Source organism: Penaeus vannamei, chromosome 7 (assembly GCF_042767895.1).
Source record: "Penaeus vannamei isolate JL-2024 chromosome 7, ASM4276789v1, whole genome shotgun sequence".
NCBI classification, from domain to species: domain Eukaryota; kingdom Metazoa; phylum Arthropoda; class Malacostraca; order Decapoda; family Penaeidae; genus Penaeus; species Penaeus vannamei.
The window spans coordinates 6,740,667-6,745,666 of record NC_091555.1 but is presented as its reverse complement, the minus strand read 5'-3'; the positions used below and the strand labels follow the sequence as shown (position 1 = coordinate 6,745,666).

The 5,000-nt window shown below is 38.4% G+C and overlaps 1 protein-coding gene across 1 annotated transcript in view; it reads left to right on the top strand.

The window, feature by feature from the left end:
* The window catches only part of LOC138862077 (protein sidekick-1-like), an 84,121-nt gene that overhangs the window by 30,521 nt on the left and 48,600 nt on the right, over nucleotides 1-5,000 (top strand). The window lies entirely within an intron of this gene.

Below are 5,000 nucleotides of genomic sequence, written 5' to 3'. Positions count from 1 at the left end.
TCTCTGTCTGTCTGTCTCTCTTTCTCTGTCTTTTTCTCTCTCTCTTTCTTTCTGTGTGTGTGTGTTTGTCTGTCTGTCTCTCTCTCTCTCTCTCTCTCTCTCTCTCTCTCTCTCTCTCTCTCTCTCTCTCTCTCTCTCTCTCTCTCTCTCTCTCTCTCTCTCTCTCTCTCTCTCTCTCTCTCTCTCTCTCTCTCTCTCTCTCTCTCTCTCTCTTTCTGTGTGAGTGTGTGTGTGTGTGTCTGTCTCACTCTTTGATGAGCTCTCTCTCTCTCTCCCTCTATCTATCTATCCATCTATCTCTCTCTCTCTCTCTGTGTTTGTCTGTCTCACTCTTTGATGCGGTCTCTCTCTCTCTCTCTCTCTCTCTCTCTCTCTCTCCTCTCTCTCTCTCTCTCTCTCTCTCTCTCTCTCTCTCTCTCTCTCTCTCTCTCTCTCTCTCTCTCTCTCTCTCTCTCTCTCTCTCTCTCTCTCTCTCTCATCTGCTCTCTCTTTCTCTGTCTGTCTCTCTCTTCCCCCTTCTCTCTCTCTCTCTCTCTCTCTCTCTCTATCTTTCTCTCTCTCTCTCTCTCTCTCTCTCTCTCTCTCTCTCTCTCTCTCTCTCTCTCTCTCTCTCTCTTTCTCTGTCTGCCTCTCTCCCTCTCTCTCTCTCTCTCTCTCTCTCTCTCTCTCTCTCTCTCTCTCTCTCTCTCTCTCTCTCTCTCTCTCTCTCTCTCTCTCTCTCTCTCTTTCTCTCTCTCTTCTCTCTTTCCCCTTCTCTCTCCCTCTCTCTCTCTCTCTCTCTCTCTCTCTCTCTCTCTCCCTCCTCCCTCCCTCCCTCCTCCCCCCCCCCCCCTCTCTCTACTTTCCTTCTGATCTTTCCCAAACGGATCCTGTGCCGCATGGACGCAGCTTGTAATCTCTCGACCCTAACATTGCATACAGCTTGTACCTTTGCACGATCATGCAACATTCACACATGTCAAAGGTTTTGGTTTCTTTAATCCTTGTGACACGGGTATCCCACAGTACTCTTTATGCGTATGTGTGTTCGTTGTTGTGTTTGTGTGCGTTTGTGTGCGTGTGTGTACGTTAGCGAGCGTGCGGTCAATTGGGATATTTTTTTTTACCTTTTTCATCAATGTTGCATGACCTATTTTTTTATTTTTCCATCTTTGAATATTGCGTTTGACACGAACTCTCTCACACACATGCCTGCAATACGAAAATCTGAACGTCCATAAAATTTCACAGCTCTCCAAAGCGGCGGGTCTCTTCCATGCATCAAAATCTGTCAAAAATTCTCGCGATATAAAGCCAACAAAAGGAGCTTTATATCGCAGTCCCATCGAGCTCTGATTGTCGATTCGATAATAAGATTTTGTGCTGATAATAGATTTTTTTTTTCTTTTTTTTTATGGAGTGGGTTTGGGGGGGGGGGTCGAGGAGAAAAATAGCAAATTAATCTCGCTGTATAAATTGGGTGAAAATGATATAAAGTAAGTGTCTATGGTACAGTTGATGTTGAATTTTGCAAGGAAAAATATACGAAAAATATGAAAACATGGATGATAAAATATTCAAGGGAAAAAAATGAGTTGAGAAAATTATTTGTATAAATCTTCAAAACCTTTTACACAACCATTAGTTCTACCGTTCGTTATGTTGTAGGGATATCTGTATCATAAATTCAAAGCAGGATATGCATGCTAAAAGGAAAGAAAGAAAAAAACAAAACAAAAGTTCACACGAACAGTAAAACTGACCGTAATCTGTGAACTGTTTTTTCTTTCTTTCTTTCTTTCTTTCTTTCTTTCTTTCTTTCTTTCTTTCTTTCTTTCTTTCTTTCTTTTTTTTTTTTTGACAAATTCCATCACACGATATCCGACTACATATCATGTAAAATATTACTTCAGAAAAGCATATCCATTACATTTGCGTCTGACTGGATTTGAATATTAGTTCATTTTCCATTTTCTTGTACCATATATATACCTGTTGCTGTTAATTTATGTTTCTATTTTTCATTTTGTTTGTTTTTCTTTGTTGTTGCTGTTAATTTCTGTTTCTATTTCTCATTTTCTTTGTTTTTCTTTGTTGTTGCTGTTAATTTCTGTTTCTATTTTTCATTTTGTTTGTTTTTCTTTGTTGTTGCTGTTAATTTCTGTTTTTTATTTTTCATTTTGTTTGTTTTTCTTTTTCTTTTCTTTGTCTCTGGCTATTGATGATGTGATTCTATTTTCGGATTATTACTATTATCATTGTTATTTTTATTGCCTTTATTACCATTCCCTCATACTAGGTAGAATGATTATTTTCCTCATTATTATAATTAGTAAGAGGAAAATGTGTCGAAGAAGGAAAGGGAAACAGAGGTGGAGAAGAAGAAGAAGAAGAAGAAGAAGAAGAAGAAGAAGAAGAAGAAGAAGAAGAGCAAGACGAAGAAGAAGAACAAGAACAAGAGGAAAAGGACGAAAAAGATAAAAGAAGAGAAGGAAGAAAATAAGAAAGATAAAAAGAAGGAAAACCGAATAAGAAGAATAAGAAAAAGAAAAAGAAAAGAAAGAAGCAAAAGAAGAAGAAGAAATCAAGAAAAAATAAGAAAGCTACGAACAAGAAAATGAAGAAAAAGAAAAATAAATTCCGAGGAAACAAGAAAGAAAAAAAGAATAAATTAACAACAAAAAAAACTTTAAAAACGAGAAAAAAAGTAAAAAAAAAAAGAAGAAATCAAGAAAATGAAAAACAACAACAACAACAACAAAAAACGAACGAGAAAAAAAAGCAAAAAAAAAAAGTCCACATCTCAATCTCCCAGCGCCGCATCTTGAGAAACCATAGGCCGCGCGACTCTCTCTCTCCCACGCCAGTCAAAGCATCACAGGAGTTTAAAAGAGGCAGACGAGGGTAAAGCAATTTCACGGACATGACAGCGGCTGACATTAACCAATATTAACTGGATTATTGGGATGCGGTAAGTAGGTTAGCCTGATTAGGATGAGGAGAAATGAGGGATGACGGTTCTGTGGCGAGAGAGAGAGAGGGAGAGGGAGAGAGAGGGGGGGAGAGGGGGGGAGGGGGGGAGGGAGGGAGGGAGAGGGGAGAGAGAGAGAGGGGGGGATGGAGAGAGAGAGAGAGAGAGGGGGGGGAGGGGAGAGAGAGAGAGCGGGGGGAGGGAGAGAGAGAGAGAGGGGGGGGAGGGGAGAGAGAGAGAGAGGGCGGGGGTAGAGAGAGAGAGAAATAGAGAGAGAAAGAGAGAGGGAGGGAGAGAGACGGCCAGAGAGAGAGAGAGAGAGAGAGAGAGACGGCCAGAGAGAGAGAGAGAGAGAGAGACAGACGGACGGCCAGAGAGAGAGAGAGAGAAAAAAGAGTCATTCTGATCAAGCTCACCGACCAAGTCAGAAAGAGAAAAATATAGGCAGACAGAGAGGTAGATAGAAAGAGATAGGAAGAGAACGAGAGTGAGAACGAGAGACAGCGAGAGAGAGAGAGAGAACGAGAGCGAGAGACAGCGAGAGCGAGAGAGAGAGAGAGAACGAGAACGAGGAAGACCGAGAGAGAGAGATAAGCAAACCGCCAGAAGCTGAGAAACATGCGAAAAAAAAACACGAAGACAAGTTAACCAGACTCCCAAAAAGAAAACCAGACAGCGAAACACAAAACAAACAAGCAGACAAAATCACAGAGAAGAAAGGAAGAAAAAGAGATAAACAAAGAAAGAAGTCAGAAGACCAGAAAAAGAAAAGAAAAGAAAGACAAGAGAGAGAGCTCAGCATCTTAGAGATCATCAAGGCGGCACTCGAACATGAAAGACTTGGTCCATGTTATAAAAAAGGGGAAAGTTTTCTCATATCTGCAAATACTTGTGTTGTCTTTATCGTGTTGTTTCTATTCAGATTTCCTTTCTCTTCTTCTCTCTCTTTCTTATCCTCTTCTTTATCGTGTTGTGCTATTCAGATTTCTCTCTTCTTCTTCTCTCCCTTTCTTATCCTCTTCTTTATCGTGTTGTTTCTATTCAGATTTCCCTTTTCTTCTTCTCTGCCTTTCTTATCCTCTTCTTCTCTATCGTGTTGTTTCTATTCAGATTTCCCTCTTCTTCTTCTTCTCTCTCTTTCTTATTTTCTTCTTTATCGTGTTGTTTCTATTCAGATTTCCCTCTTCTTCTTCTCTGCCTTTCTTATCCTCTTCTTCTCTATCGTGTTGTTTCTATTCAGATTTCCCTCTTCTTCTTCTTCTCTCCCTTTCTTATCCTTTTCTCTATCGTGCTGTGCTATTCAGATTTCCCTCTTCTTCTTCTCTTCCTTTCTTATCCTCTTCTTTATCGTGTTGTTTCTATTCAGATTTACCTCTTCTTCTTCTTCTCTCCCTTTCTTTTCCTCTTCTTTATCGTGTTGTTTCTATTCAGATTTCCCTCCTCTTCTTCTTCTCTGCCTTTCTTATTCTCTTCTTCTCTATCGTGTTGTTTCTATTCAGATTTCCCTCTTCTCTTTCTTTCCCTTTCTTATCCTCCTCTTCTCCTTTATCTTTCTTTTCTTATATGACTATGCAGCGTATCTGCAGCTTATTTTTCTTTCTTTCTATATGTGTTTGGCGAATAGTTATTGCGTATATCTTTGGAAACGTTTTAGGGAACGTTTTTAAGTTCTTGTGGCTGGCGAAAAGAAAGAAAAAAATACTGTTGATAATAATAATAAATTTGAAAATGATGATAAGATCAATAATAATAGTAATGATGATAAGGATGATGAAAAAATAATACTGATAACAATAATAAATTTGAAAATGATAATAATGTCAATAATAAGAGTAATGATACTAATAATGATGAAAAAATAATACTAATAACAATAATAAATTTGCAAATGATGATAATGTCAATAAGAATAGTAATGAGAATAATGATGATGAAAAAAATAATACTGGTGATAACAATAATAAAAATTTGAAAATGAGGATGATATCAATAAGAATAGTAATGATAATAATGATGATGAAAAAAATGATATTGTTGATAACAATAATAA